This window comes from Protopterus annectens, chromosome 13.part0, assembly GCF_019279795.1.
Source record: "Protopterus annectens isolate FY-2018-M chromosome 13.part0, PAN1.0, whole genome shotgun sequence".
NCBI classification, from domain to species: domain Eukaryota; kingdom Metazoa; phylum Chordata; order Ceratodontiformes; family Protopteridae; genus Protopterus; species Protopterus annectens.
In genome coordinates, this window is record NC_056747.1 from 1,224,123,021 (window position 1) to 1,224,140,520 (window position 17,500).

The following is a 17,500-nucleotide window of genomic DNA, read 5'->3' on the forward strand; positions in this document are numbered from 1 at the left end:
CAGGAATCTATCCCTCCAGCATGTCCTGTTTATTGTGGTGACAAGGTTTAGGTCCACGGAGCCTGTAGCTTGGAGGGATTGGGATTTCTTTAGGTGTAGCATATCCAACAGCTCTTGGTTTGACATAGCTTTATATGTTAGGCAGAGATCACCTCGGAGTAGGCGATATGCTACGGAGTAAAGCTGGAGTTTTTTGAGGCGGTCAGTGTAAGGCATTTATTTGAGACCAGTAATCCTCTTTGTGAGGTACTTCTGTGACCTTTCCAGCTGCTGCAGATGTCTTGTGAGGTGCATTCCAAAAGGGGCATTGTACTCTATAATGGGTCTAATGAGTGACGAGTAGAGGGGAACAATGACCTCTTTTTTCCTGGATGAGAACCCTTTTATGATGAGGTATGCCACGTAGAAGGACTTCCTGACTATTGTGGCGATGTGACTATCAAAGGAGAGACTACTGTCCACCTGTGTCCCAAGGTCTCTTATCACACATTCGGTGTTAAGTAGATTGCTGCCTATGTGGTAGTTCATGGGTACAGAGTTTTTACCAAAGAGGATGACACTGCACTTTTTGGTATTGAGCTTGAGGCCATGGCTCTGACACCAGGCATCTGTCTTAGTGAGGCCCTTCTGTAGGATGTCCACATCATTTGGGGACTTGACAATGGCTCCTAGTTTGCAGTCATCTGCGAACTTTGTCAGCCAGCAGCCTTCACTGTTAGCCTGTACTTCAGAGAAGTAGATACCAAACAGGAGAGGTCCCAGGATGGAACCTTGTGGCACTCCACTTGTCACTGCCTTGAGGTCCGATTTGGAGTCTGCAACTTTTACAGTGTAGGTTCTGTCAGTGAGCCAGTTGGCAACCCATCTTGTGACGTAGGGATTTATACCTAGTTTAGTGAGTTTAGCTATAATTCCAGAATGGGGGATGGTGTTGAAAGCCTTGGCGAGGTCAAGATAGGCTGTGTGAACCACCTTACCTTCATCCATGGCTTTGGTGATTGCCTCAAAGAAGTCAATCAGGTTCAGGCGGCATGATCTGCCTTTCACAAACCCGAACTGAATGGGATTCAGAGTTGGAGGTTACCAATGTCTTTGTTTATGAGTTCCATGATGATACGTTCCATGGCCTTGCAGACCAGGCTTGTCAGGCTAATAGGTCAATAGTTCCCGGGATCAGTGGTGGCTCCCCCTTTGTGGAGTGGGATAACTGTTGCTGTGCACCATTCAGTGGGCACAAAGCCTGATGCGAGGCTATTATTGAACATGGTGCTTAAGTGGGGAGCCTGTTCATTCTGACGTTCATATAAAACGCAGCCTGGGATGATGTCTGGTCCCATGGATGCTGTGTTTTTGGCTTTAGAGAGTGCAGCTTTTACCTGCATAGTTGTGATTACAGGGACTCTGCATTCTTCCTATATAGATATGGGCCCTTTAGGGGGTGAGGGGGGGGTAAAAGCACTGAACCAATCTGCCAGGATGTTGGCAATATCAGTTGGTTCTGTAATTTTCATGCCTTTGTGCTGTAACTCAGAGCAGATCTGGGTGTTGCCATCTAGATTCTTGACATAGCTATAGAATGCTTTGTGGTTGTCCTTGGATTTAGTGGCGATATTTTTTTTCGTAGCTAGCTTTGGAGGATCTTATAAGGGATCTCAGCTTCTTACTGAGGCTGACCAGGGAGCTCCTCCACTCATGGGATTTTACTCTCTTTTACAACAGTTTCTTCCTTCTGTTGTACAGTTTGTTTATGGCAGGGGACCACCAGATTGGCTTCCTTTTTTTGGAGGATAGCGTCTTGGTTCTGTTTGGGATAGCACGATCCATGCACTCGTGTAAGTGCTTATAGAGTGCATTTGTGTAGGATTTAGCATATGGCATAAATCATGGCAGCATCAATAATGCGCTGTAGAAGCACTCCCTAATATGCAAATATTTTAAAAGTTTAATTTTCTTTGTACTAGAAAAGGTGCTCATACCACACAAGAGGTGTGAAAGACTGCATTGGAACTCAGGGAGGCTGCTTGGCAGTTACGACTAAATGCTACTGTTGAACTAGGATTAAAAGACAATATTTCTAAAGTTTTCATCTTAAAATGAAAGGCTACCAAGTTATGATTAGTATCTTTTTCCTTCACTCTATTTATCATTTGGCTATTGTTTATTTTTGTCTCAGAAATATCTAGCTGGTTCACTGAATTATATTACATACACAAAAATCAATATAAATGTAGAAAAATTCTAATAAGTTTTATTTTTTACTATAAAAACAAAATGCTGTTTGTGTAATATAAAATCAGATTTATTGGAATTTAATTTAATTTAGAAAAATGTAGTATAGTTCCAACCTGCAGGAACTTCCCTTAGTCTGCTGTCTGTGCTCACTTTTGCTCGAGCTATCCACAAGCCTTGGGATTGCGCCCCCCCACCCTCGGTTCTGAAGCAAATTTTCAGCAAAAGCTCAAATCAGCCCTGTGAAATCTCAACTTTTAAACACAAGCTTTCCAGTAGAATTTATTATTATTTTACTCAGGGCATCCACAAGCCTCGGGATCGTGCCCTCCCGCACACAACTTCAGTTCTGAAGCAAATTTTCAGCAAAAGCTCAAATCAGTGCTGTGAAATCTCAACTTTTAAACACAAGCCTTCCAGTAGAATTAATTATTAGTTTGCTCGGGCTATCCACAATCCTCGGGAACGCCCCCCCCCCCACCCCCACCTTCGGTTCTGAAGCAAATTTTCAGCAAAAGCTCAAATCAGCCCTGGGAAATCTCAAATTTTAAACATAAGCCTTCCAGTAGAATTAATTATTAGTTTGTTTGGGCCATCCACAAGCCTCGGGATCGTGCCCCCCCCCCCCTCGGTTCTGAAACAAATTTTCAGCAAAAGCTCAAATCAGTCCCAGGAAATCTCAACTTTTAAACACAAGCCTTCCAGTAGAATTAATTATTAGTTTGCTCAGGCTATCCACAAGCCTTGGGATCGTGCCCCCCACACACACACACACCTTCGGTTCTGAAGCAAATTTTCAGCAAAAGCTTAAATCAGCCTTGGGAAATCTCACCTTTTAAACTCAAGCCTTCCAGTAGAATTAATTATTAGATTGCTTGGGACATCCACAAGCCTTGGGACCACACACCCCTCACCTTCGGTTCTGAAGCAAATTTTCAACAAAAGCTCAAATCAGCCCTGGGAAATCTCAACTTTTAAACACAAGCCTTCCAGTAGAATTAATTATTAGGTGAATGTAACTGAATTGTTTTTAACAATTATCTCTTACTTTGTGACCATCATTATGAGGTGAGCACAGCTGCATTGAGATCCATTCAGCTTCTAACTTGGAGAGCTTTAATGAAGTTGACCACTAGGTAGGAACATACTCTGCTAATTGTACACGTTCCTTATTCCCTCTGTATACAAACAGGTGAGCTCCAGAGTCTATGGTTAAAACTATTTCAAAACAAACCTTTAGTTCAGTCCCAATTCCCTTAGTTCTACTCATCCTTATGGAGCTTGCTAGCAATATTTGGTTTCTGTAAGCTGAAAAGCTGTAACATAGTGTATTGTCTTACTTACATTTCCTGGCTCCTGATTGTTTTTTTTTCTTTTCTATTTGGAATCCTTCCAGCTGGAGTTGGTCTGCCCACATGGTCGTGCTTCACCTATCACTTCTTGCTACACTCGTATTACTCTCACCTCACTACTTATCACCACAACACATTCCAGACACCCACTTTTCATCACACCACAAACCCAACTTACCATACTACTCTATGTACATATCTCACCATCAGTTCTACACTTGTCAATATTACTATACTCCAATACTTTTGATTTAAATTAATACCTACTAAAGATGGTCACTATAATCCTCAGTTATTCAACAATGAACTTATCAAACGATTAAAACTGTTTACCAACATTGCCTCTAGGCTACTGCTTAGTGGTGACATCCACCCAAACACTGGACTACTCTCATATAACACCAACCCATCTAATCACTCTAGTCTCAACACCCCCACACTTCCAATCCTAAACAGAAAAAAATTCAGACCTATTGCTAATGAACATTAATTTTAGAAGTATAGCCAACAAATTGGACATCCTCCATGCCCTCTAGCTACATACTCCCCAGACATGAAACATGGTTAAAACCAAGTACAAAAGATAATGAAATCCTACCCCCAGGTTACTCCATACTACGGGTGAATAGACTCAACAAAAGAGGAGGTGGAGTTGCTGTCCTCTTTAAAGACCATCTCACTTTAACTTTCCTTGAATGCAAAACCCCACAACTGGACAGTGCAGAAATAATCTATACCACGCTAACCATAAATTAAAAAAAAAAACACTTAATATAACTGACTGCTATATCCCACCTGGAAATAATGTCCCAGTTATAGAATGTCTATTGCACTGGGCAAGTAGTACCCATAGTCAGGAGACAGTCATACTGGGTGATTTTAATTTAGACTGGTTCACCCCATCCATCACATAAACTTGCATGGTTTTACACAAACTATTCAAGAACCTACCCGAATAGATAAAGCTAGTAAAAAGCAATCCACCTTGGATTGGATATTATTAAATAACTCCTCTCACTCATTCCAGTCAGGTTGCCTTCCTGATGGTCTGAGCGACCACCTACCCACACTTCTTATATGACAACACAAATTCCCACCAAAACCTACTATGTTTAAACAACTCAGAAAAAAAAAAAACATAACTTTAATCTTAAATCCACAACGAAACAAACTAGTAAAAAACACAAGCAGCACTTAAGGCAGGTCTTCCTGATGTAGCTATAACGCTGTTAATGATGCTGTGACAAGCGGACAAAGTCTTAAATATAAATCTTTACTTAAATACTAGAATACTTAAACAGAGCAAATACAAACTCTTAGACTTGAAGCGCTTTTCGTCTGCACTAAAGCAAACTTCATCAAAAGTCACTACTGTTTCACAAACCATGCTTTTAATTGCTCAATGAATGACGTGTTTGAAAACTCACTCATTCCAATCAGGTTGCTTCCTGATGGTCTGAGCAACCACCTACCCACATTTCTTATATGACAACACATATTCCCACCAAATCCTACTATGTTTAAACAACTCAGAAAAAAAACATAACTTTAATCTTGACAACTTCCTAGCTGACCTACAAAGGTACAATTGGACTCCACTCAAATACCTTGATCTAGATGATGTAGTGAACCACTTTAATAAATATTTCTTAGATATATTAAATGCACATGCCCCTGTTAGAACCATCAGAGTAAAATCAAACTATGTCCCCTGGCTAAACAGAGACACTAGGGCCCTTTTGAAAACTAGAGATAAAGCCTGGGAACCTTGGTGTAAGATTAACACAGTAGTTTCTAAACAACAGTATCAAGAACTTAAAATAAGGCAAAAAACAAATAAAACAGGATAAAATAAATTTATATCATGACATTCAAAACACATATAAAAAACTCTCAACAATTCTGGCAAGCTATAAACTCAATCCTTCACCCAGGAAAATCTACTATAGCAATGCCAAATATCCACAATTCCAATAGCATAGCTACCATTTTTAACAAACATTTTACTGAATCTATAATTGCCCTTTCCAAGCAGCAGATTCCTACTCCTGATACTAAATCAGCCAAGTCTACAACTAGCAATGCCTCATTCTCTTTCTCCCCAGTTCCTACAGCCACTATAAAAAAACTGTTACAGAAACTAAAATTTACACTTGCCATAGATAACTTACCCAGTGAATACCTCAAAATTGCAGCTGAATCTATAGCCTTCCGAGTATCAATCCTTACAAGCAGATCCATTCTCGAAAACAAGGTCCCTCAACTGTGGAAAATTTCCCATGTAATCCCACTTCATAAAGGGGGACCTTCCACAGAACTGACAAACTACTGGCCAATTGCTATTCTTTCACCTCTTTCTAAGCTACTCGAAAGATGTATTCATCTCCAGGTCATGAAATTCTTACTAACAAATAACCTTCTCGCAAACAATCAGAATGGGTTTCGCCTGTCACATAGTACCACTACAGCTCTCTTATCCTTCACTAATACCGTAAACCATCACAGGAATAACAACAACTTTGTATCTGCCATCTTTCTAGACCTATAAAAAGCTTTTGATATGGTCTCCCATTTCCAAACTAATAGATGTACTAACTGAACTATCCTTCTCACCATCTGCCACAGCATGGTTTCATAACTATTTATCTGGCCGTCAACAATCTGTTCTATGGCAGGGAGACCTATCTCCATGCCTTCCTTTATCCATTGGTGTCCCCTGAGGATCTATCTTGGGCCCTCTCCTTTTCTCCCTCTTTACTAATAATCTACACACAGCTACTCCACATGGTTCTATAATTTTTATTTTAATTTATTTATTTTATTTTACATTTGTTTACTGGGAAAATCCGACTGGATATATGTCCATTTTCAGCGGAGGCCTGAGGAGAAAAGCTCCAGAAAGCAGAGTACAAATAAATTAGGAACAATACAAACATTTAGAGATAAGTATAACATGCAGTTTTCAGTAGGGTTACAAACTTAGATAAAACATAGTAGACAACATCAAACTCATGCGGCTTCAGTACATACAGTATGCAGATGATTCAACACTTATCTGTGCTGCCACTTCTCTATCAACTCTTCATTCTCAAACACAAGAATCTTTCACTTCTGTTGAAACATGATTAGCCAATGCCCATCTAATCCTGAACCCTAGCAAAACTAAATTATTATCCTTCCAACCTAACAAGACATCTGTCTCATGCCTAACATTTAACATAATACCCAAAGACAATTCTGTGATCTCTCCAACAACCCATACTAAGCTTCTTGGAGTGGAAATAGACAATACCCTAAAATTTGACTTGCATGTCTCCCTAACTATAAAAAAGTCCATAAGAAACTTGGAAGTCTATATAGACACAAAAGGTTGCTGACCAGAATGGCCAAAATTACATTAGCACAAACCCATCTGTTCTCTACTCTACTATATGCCTCTCCAATTTTATCTAATCTAAGGAAAACTGACTTATCTAAGCTAGAAGCATGTTATAATAAAATTGCTAAGTTTGCATCTGACTGCCCATATAGAACAAATCATTGTAAAGCTTTAAAGATACTAGACTGGCTTGAGCTTCCCAACATTATTCTTTACAACCAACTCTCTCTAACTCACAAAATTGAAAGACAACCAACTAGAACCCCTGCACTACCAAATCTCATCATTCCTTACAGTTCCAGCAGACTACTTTGCTCTAACAAGAATTTACTCACTGTCTCCAAGGCCAAAAACACTGCAGGAGAATCTTTATTTTCCAACTGTATATCTCATATATGGAACTCCTTTCCTAACTCCATTCTCTCTGTCTCATCCACTAACCACTTTAAGCCATCACTTAAAGCTTATCTAAAAAATAAGTGGCTATGTTCCTGTACTAACCCCTCATGAGTGCTCTGATACAGCACAGTATACCCAAAACATATCCAACTTCTCCCCGGAGTTTAATCCTTTGTTCCTACCGACATGTCTTAAACTTATATCTTGACATAAGTTATACCTGCAAATAGTTCTAGCTATGTTCAAAGCCCAGGTTTTGTTGTCAAGATGTAACAAATTTGTATGTTCTTATGTATACTACATTTTGTTTACTTTATACTTTATTGATTATTGTAATGTGTGCATGAAAATTTGCTGTTACTCATGGAGCTTTTCTCCCCAGGCATCTGCTGAAAAAGGACCTGTGTCGAGTCGGACTTTCCCGGTAAACAAATGTTAAATAAAAATAAATAAATAATTTATTTAAGACTGCTATTAATGTTGCATGATTTAACTTTTTAGAGATGTCTGTCTTGAAATTGCACTGAACAGTACAATCAGCTTACATACTTTTTCATCATGCGAGTGTTAGTTTTTAAACAGAAGTACTTGTTTCATGCTGAAGATTCTGATGAAGTCTTTTATGTCTATGGATGGAAGAACTTAATCTAATAAATTTATTTCTGGCTGGACTTATGCTAGTATCTGTGTTCTAATTTTTGATTTTATCTGTATGAAAGATTTTAAAGTGCTTATTTTTTTTGTTTTTGTAACTAAAGGCTGTTTAATTACTTGCATAAGGTGAGGTCACATTGGTAAGTAAACAGCACATTATGGTTTGAAATAATAAATAAACACGTTACAGATTCAGCTTTCTGTTTTATTTATTTATTTTTCAGGTATATACATGGGCATATGTGAATGTGAATAAATACATAAACATGTATTATTATATATGTATTTTATTATATATTATTACATACAACAATGTATAAGTTTATTGTTATATACAATAATATATAATCTTCAGTATCAGGAATTAGCTATACTGCAAATATATCATTCGATTTAGCAAATGTACCAACCAAATAACAGAGTAAAACTGGCCTACTAGAGAGCTGGAGGGCTATGTCAGTGTTCTCATCCCAAACATGTATATGGCTTATGTCATCTAGTGGTTTCTTGTTAAGAGTACGAACCATCAAACCAGTTCAGTAAACAAGACTTTCAACTACATAATTAATAGAAACTCTGTGACTACCACCAGATTCACTCTGATAATTCTATATTTCTTCATTACCTCAGTCTTTAAGATGTATTTGATTTCACCATCAGTGTTAGGCTACTTGTAAATATTGTATATAGCTGTTTAAGTGTTATACTTAATATTTTATGAAAGTTTTAATATGTTTCGAAAAAATAAAAATTATATGAGGGAAAAAAAAAGACTTTCAACTACAGTTCTATTTCCAAGTGGCAAACCTCCCACATCACTCCACGCAATGGCTTCATCCCTTGCACACTTCTAAATCAACATAACTAACTTTGAGTTCACAAAGCATTATAAGACTTAAATAAATTGTAGCTGAATGCATTTTAATGAAAATGACCTCTATGGAATATGAATTCAACAAAAAGTCACTTGTCCTGAGGAGGCAGTTAGTACATCCCAAGCATATGCAGAATGTGCTATGTATGGGGGGGGGGGGGTAGTGCATTCCAAACATGCACAAAATGCCTGGGAGTAGTATCATCGACACACATAGAGTATACAGGAGGTAAGTACATCCCATTCATATGCATAATATGTTGGGGGTATGTACATCCCGAACATATGCAGAATATATTGGGATATGTACATCCCAGATATATGTAGCATGTGTTGGAGGTGCGTGCATCCTTGACATATGTGAATGCATTGGAGTATGCTTATCCCAGACATATGCAGAATGTAACAAGGGTATTTACATTCCAGACTTGTGCTACTGGTAGGTTTTGGGAGAAAATATATCCTAGATTAATGTGCATCGAAATAGCAACCAGAAAAATATTGCTCTATCAAAATTATATTACCCAGAACTTTTAAATGGGAAATTTCACCCCTTTCCAAAAATCCTTGCAGCTACTCTTATGGTGAGCTTCCAACACCCCTGTTATTATATATAACCAAGTCTGAGATCATTCCAGTTTGGGGATGTTGGGGGGGGGGGGCAGCACTTTTAAGAAGGTCAGGTTTTGTAATGTTCACGCATTGACATGTTTCTGTAATAATTTTAACATGCACCCTTCCAGATATATGCAGAATACTCTGAGATGGCATATACATTCCAGGCATATACAGAATGTTCTATAGGTTGTAAGCACATGCAAAACATATAAAAACTGTGTACAAGAGATAGGCACATCCTAAACATATGCAAAATGTATTGTCTACAGGCTGTTTCCAGACATACACAGAATATGCTGGAGCTAGGTATATCCCAGACTTATGTTATGAAGAATGTGCTGGGGTGTATTCAGATTCCAGCTATATGCAGTATATGCTAGGTTAGGTATAGCCCAGACATAAACTGACTACATTGGGTGTAGGTACATCCCAGATATATGCAGACTATGCAGGTGGCATGTACATTACTGTCATAAGCAGAATATGTTGATGGAAGGCACTTTCTAAGCATATGGCAAAAGTGTGTATAAAAAGAGAGAAACGGCTTCAGGTAAAATCCAGGTGCACAAAACCAGAACTATATATAACCAAAAATACACCGAGGTACCACACAATAGCGTCTTTATTACACAAAAAATAAGAACAGTGGCAAAAGTGTTGGGAGTGGGTGCATCTAGACATATACAGAATATGCGCAGGGTAAATACAAATCAGATATATACATAATGTGCAGGGGGGTAGACACATCCCAGATATATGTAGAGCGTGTTTGTGGGATGTACAATCCATTGTTATATAAATTGTGTTGACATAAGTTGCTTCCTAAACACAAGTTGAATGTGTTATGAGTGGGTACATCCTAAACATGTATATGATGTAGGGTAAGTATATCCCAAATATATGCATGATGTGCTGGGGTGGATCCATCCTAGATATTTGTAGAAGTTGCTAGTGATGCAAGTGCATCCCAGATATATGCATAATGTATTGGGGTGATAAGTATATCTCAGACATATACAGTATTTTCTGGGATAAGCATGTTCTAGACATACACAGAATGCATTAGGAATTGCTGCATCCCAGATATATGCAAAATGTTTGAGGAGGGGCTACATCCCAGACATATGAAGAATGAGTTGTAGTAGGTACTTCCTAAATATGCACAGAATTTGCTGAGGCAATAGGTATATCCCAGATGTATATATAATGTGTTTGGTGCTAGGTATATCCAGGACATAGTCATGATATAGTAAAGTCTATCTCAGAGTAGTACATTATGTGTTTGAGGAAGGCACATCCTAGCAGAGCTGGATTATTTGCAGTATTACATATCCCCCCTACAGGATTATCCAAACTCCAGACTCATATCTGTTAACAAATTCTATATCACTCTTAACTGGAAGGACAGATCTCGTCTCACTTGGGATGAATTTAAACAACTTGCAATACCTTGCAAATCAAACGGGGCCCTAGGCAGAGTAATGGAAAGGACCCCCCCCCCCCGCAGCCATTCCAGAAGCCCATTACCTGGCTATTTCTCCCCAGTGACAATAAACACTCTTTATCTCTCACAGTGCATACTGTTTTCTGCTTTACTTCTACAATGATTATTTGGATTTAATTTAAAACTTTTATTTCAAATTTTATAGCACAAACACTGACAGACATTTGCTAAACAAAGCAATACAGTCTCACATTGAAATCATGCTAAGCAATAAAACTTGTCTGCCATTGAAACTCACATTCAAAGAAAATGCATCTGGACAGTGGCAGATAAAGTTTACCTTTGGGCTGTTTTCAAACCATAGGTCCTTTGCACACATTTCTAGGACCATGCATACATGCATGTGTTCCTTCATTCACCTTTCTGATTGTATTAAATTATACTTATTCCTTGTATAATATAGCACCACTTGTTAGAGCATGTTTTAAATTTGAAGTTTTGAACATTTTTCCAATAAGCAATGAAACAAAATGCATGAACCAATAATGACAAAACTGCCCAGTTCAGAATATTTCATCAATAAAAGATTAGTCGAATTTCTGTCATTACAATCTACCAATATCAGTCAATATGCACAATCTCTACAGAAGTAAAAGTTGTCTGAATAATTCCACATTAAAGAGATATGTAACTAATGAAGAGATTTCTGCTAGCAAACTTTATATTTCAGTATTTCATCTGCATATTCAGTGCCTGCTGCCCTGGAAGAATAAATTGTTTATGTTACATTAAATAAATGGTAACCTGGTAATGTTGCAACAGGGAATGAATAGCAAACTGACAACAGGTTCATAGTTACTAGGCATCTCCTCCAAATGAGGACATACTCAAGACTGCAGCACCCACCCCCCTTAAATTTCAACACAGTATCAGCAATCCATCTACATGCTGTGGGTGTAGAACCCATAGCCTTCTGAATCAAAAGCAAGTATGCTACCTGCCAACATAACACTGGTGCAGGAAACACATTTATTACCTGAACAATGGAATTCTGCTCTCAAGAAAAAAATGGATTAAATCCATCATAGCCTCCGGCAAAAAATATGAACAGCTCTGAGGTAACTTGCCCCCAGGAAATCAAAAGTTATGGCTCGGATACTGAGGGAAGGTGGTGTTGCACAACATTCAGCTGTCCACACCTTGACAAACCTATTCTATTATTAAACCTATACGCCCCTTGCGCCAAACAGCACAAAGTGATCATGACTATTTACAAAATCCTCTTTTCCTTTCCTACTATAACATTCTAGGTGGAGACTGGAATTCTATTCAAGATCCACTAAGTGACAGAACAAACACTAAAACGAAATATAGCAACTATGCTTCCTAAGCCATAATGGAACTTAGAAATTACTTTTATTTTTTACTCTCACTGCCACAAGATGTGGTCCAGGTTGGATTTTTTCCTTGTTTCTAATATTCTTCTCAATTTCAACATTTTATTTCATACTGAACTTAGATTCCTCTCGGATCACTCCAAGATTACTCTAGTTATTAAAAACAGAGACAATAGCTGGATATTAAATCTTAATTTAATAAACAACAAAGAAATGTTTACAGGAAGTCGACTATATCCTTGACTAAGCACTCTCATCAATAAAGCATCTTATTATAAAAAAGTATCTCCTTCAAGAATCTTCTATCAAAAACATAATTAATAAGCTTGATACTCACCTCCAATCAAATGTCAACCTTGAATCTGAAAAACAATTAATCCATCTACAGAAAAAGCTTCTGGACCTCAACAATAAAAACTTATCATTTAATGAAATCAGGACTCTAACAAACTACTCAGAATGGTCCCACTTGCCCTCAAAATTCCTTGCTAGATTAATTAATCAAAATAAACTCTCCCTAAGTATAACAGAAATATTTTATCACAACAAGAGCTACTATAAAAACCAAGATATAGTCAACATTTTTGAACAAATATATATTGGCTCATATAGCTTCCCCGACTTCCCTCAAATAAATCAGATATAGAAACTTTTTTGAACCAACTAACATTCCCCAATCTCAGACCTGAACAGCAAACAATACTCTCAGCCCCCATAAACCAACAAGAAATAGTCACTGCTATCAACAAGCTTAAACCTAATAAAGCCCCTGGTGCAGATGGCTTAACGTAGAATTCTACAAAACTTTTGGTCGTCTTACACTTAAATGCCTCTAAAATGATCTTCATTCCTAAATCTAATTTGGATCTTAAAAGCCCTTGGAATTATAGGGGTATTACTCTCATTAACCTTGACATGAAGATCTATGCATCTATCCTAGCTAACAGAACTAAACTTATTATCCCTACCATTATCTCTGCAGAACAATCAGGGTTCGCTCCGAATAGACAAACCTTTGTTCACACTCTCCTTCTTGGTGCCTTGTTAACCCTCTGTATCACTACTCACAACCCTATATATACTCTGGTTATAGATGCCTCTAAAGCCTTTGACAGATTAAATGTAGAGTTTCTCCAATCCACTCTTCTTAGGTTCCTCAGCTTTCATACAATCTAGTAAAACCCTATACTCTAACATCCATACTATCTTACAAATTAACAACAATCTTTCTTCTCTAATTGATATTAGAAATGCAGCTAAACAAGGGTGCCCAATGTCTCCCTACCTATTTAACCTTTATATTGAACTTCTTTTCCTGCTAATCACCCAAAAAACATTTCACCATATTCCCACCCTTTTCAATACTAAATTCCCATTCTCAGCTTTTGCTGATGGCCTTAACCTTTATTACTCCCTCCCTAAGTCCAACCTTCCAAAAATACTAGACTCAATTGATAAATGCTTGAGATTCTCCAACTACAAACTAAATTTATAGAAATCAACCATCTTCACCCTGAACCCTTTCTGTCACCTACCTATCTGCCCTCCCCCCTCTCAAATCAAGACCCCAACCAAATCTACTCAAACAACATTGCCAAGGTTTGATTTAACATCCAACATGACTTGAACAGATGGGCAGAGTTCCACCTCCAATTTCTCGCTAAAGCTGCTATAATCAAAATGAACATTCTTCCCTGTTTTCTTTATGTTTTCAATGCTTCCAACATAACTATTCATAACATATTGTCTAAATATCTCCATTCCTCTTTCTCTAAATTCCTATGGCCCCCTAAATCAATCAGAATTAGCTATAGTAGACTAACTCTTCCTAAAGACAAGGGTGGCTTAAGCTTACCTGACATCAAATTCTATTACAGTATTATCAATGGTAATAAAATATTAACAATATTTAATTATGCTCCCAATTCATCTACCTGGTCCCCTACATGGGTAAAATTATACTATAACTAAATTAAAACATTCAGGTTTAATACCGAAGCTCTCCCCTTCCTCAGTTCAGAAAACCTAAAATCTTCAAACTACACTCTACCATAAAACATAAAATAACTCTTCTTCAAAGGATTTTCAAATCACTGAAACTGCTCAATGCTTTCAATACGTTGCAACCTTTTCATCACAACCTCAACATTAAACTGAACAACAAAATGATTAATCTTGATAAATACTCCCTTATTAGAGTTAGCTACAGCAGATCTCATTCCTTTCAAAAATAATTCTCTAACTGATATAAGACTACACATGTCTCTACCCAAAAGTTACACAATCATCTAGAGACAAATCCTTGACCTTTGTCGCAACACTTTGGAAGATGCCTCTCTAATGCTGAAATGACATTAAAGCCTGAAAATCCATATGGAACCTCCTTACATTTAAGAAGAAAATTATCCAATTCATAAAAAAGTATTCTTTCTATTCGAACCCAAAATGAACTAACCTTTTCAAACTATTGGAAAGACCAACATTCTTCCATCTCTCCTAACCAAATCTCCCAAGGTATTCAACTTTCTTTGAAACTTATTCCTCTTAAAAAACGTAACTAGACCCAACTTATGATCTTAAGCAACACATACCTCACCCCTTCTATACTCTCTAAAATCTATCCATCCTCCTCTCCCCTCTGTGCCCACTGTACAAATAACAATGCTGACTTGCTCCACATTTTTTGGAGCTGTACATGTTCTTTCAGACTCTGGTGCTACCTCAGAGTGGTAGAAAAAATGGGATATGAGAAATCAACTCTGTCTTGGAAATTTGCAGTATTACATATCCCCCCTACAGGATTATCCAAACTCCAGACTCATATCTCTTATCAAATTATATATCACTCTTAACTGGAAGGACAGATCTTGTCTCACTTGGGATGGATTTAAACAACTTGCTATCAAACACTAACTTGCCCACAAATATCTGAAATACACTCAAAAACCTTTCTCACACTTTACTGAATGTCGTGACACGTTATTTGAGCTCATGCTAGCTTAACTCTGTACACTTATCTTCTATGTTGGACATAAGGCGTACCTGTAAATAGTTATTTGTTATATATAGTTTATGTATATCCTTATTGTTTTGACTTTGCATTGCTTGTTACCATTCTCTATTGTATTATAAAAAAGGTTAATAAAAAGATTTAAAAAAATGAGTTCAAGTGGGCACACCTGACTAAACAGGTGTGTCTATCAATTTTACCCCCCCCCCATGTGATTGTGTCACATCTTTTGGAGTCAGTTGTAGACTTTGCCATTAACTAAAACTTTTTCCTTCCTTAAAAAAAAAACAAGTATGCTACCTGTTGTGCTACTAACAACCTTTAAATTCTTTAGCACAACAGTAATACCGTTTGCTAAGCAACAGTTGCACATTATAAACAGTATGAGCAGTACTAAACTTTTCTTCCCCTGAAGCTCTCAATTCCTTATAAAATGCACGACACTCATTTTTTGTAAAATACACTTGACACTCAACCATACCTCTCAACTTTGTAGCACAAGAAATGGGGGGACAAAGGGCCAAAAACTAGGAACAGATTTTGAATATTGCTTGCATACGCCTTTAAAACTGCTTGAATAAAAGGTTTTGTGCCACCATGCATTTTCTGAAGGATATGAAGACTGAAACTTATATGACTGTCATTATTTAATTAATTCAGTTCTCACTGGTTTGCCAGAAAACCAAGTTTTATGAGAAACAGACCTAAAATATGAGTCAAAAATCTTGACAATTGAGAGCTATGCACTCAACTCCTTGAAATTCGAGTATTTTTTTAACATCTTGGAGGTTGGGGTAGAAGATTCAGGCTCTTGTTTCTTGTGCCTAGGTACAGGGTTTGAGCCTAAACAAAGTAACTACCAGTTACCTAATTGGGGCAGTTTAAATACACACACCCACACACACACACACACACACACACATACACACACACACACACACACACACACACACACACACACACACACACACACACACACACACACCTTACCTGAATACATATTTCATGGAAGCAGCAGTACAAATCCATCCAGAAGTGAGTTTACATTCATTCCTCAGAAGCAGTACATGGAAGGAAGGGAATGTTAAATGTTAAATTCTGAGTGAGTGCAGAAAGGAAGAACAGTCTGTGTGACAGACGCAACAGGTGTGTGCAATCAGATGCAGAAATCATTTAAGAAGAATGCCCTCCAAAACACATATTTGTTTGTAATTAAAAAAAGGAAGTGTGACAGTCCCTCAGCTAACAGACCTTCTCTCAGTCTGCAGGGGCCTCCTCAAGGCCAGCAGGCCATAGGCAACTGCCTTAGTTGCCTAGAGCTGAATCCAGCTCTGCATCCTAGGCATGCACAGAATGTGTTGGGGATGACAGAATAGGTATGCCCCATACATATGTAGACTGCACTTTGGGGAGAAGATGTGTTGTAGGCATATCTAAAATGCACCATGTGGAGCAAATATATCCTAGACATATCTAGAATGCACTGCGGGGAGCAGATATGTCCTAGACTTATCTAGAAAGCAGTGTGAGGAGCAGACATGTCCTAGACTTATCTAGAATAAACTGTGGGGAGCAGATCTGTCCTAGACTTATCTAGAATGCACTGTGGGGGGTAGACATGCCCTTGACTTATCTGGAATGCACTGTGGGGAGCAGATATGTCCCAGACTTGTCTAGAATGCACTGTGGGAAGTAGACATGTCCTAGACTAATGTAGAATGCACTCTGGGGAGTAGATATGTCCTAAACTTATCTAAAATGCATTGTGGGGAGCAGATATATCCTAGATTTTTCTGGAATGCATTGTGGAGAGTAGGTGTTAGGAGTTGGTACATCAAAGAAATAGATTAAATGTACTATGGCTTCTGCTATCAACATTCTACTGTCCACAAGGCCATATGGTGTTTCTCTTTGCTTTTGATTGCACTCAGGTACAAATTCTCTTTCCCCTAAGAAGTAACAAGGGCCAGTGACTGGTATCACCTTTCTTCTCATTCTATGGCGTGATATGCCACACTGTCAGACTGAGATTTCTATATTGAAGGTTTGCCACAGCTGTACCTTAACTCTGAGTACATTCTTAAGATGAAATGCAGGTCCTCATTTTCACCTGATGGTCAAACTAAGGAATTTGCAAACCAAAG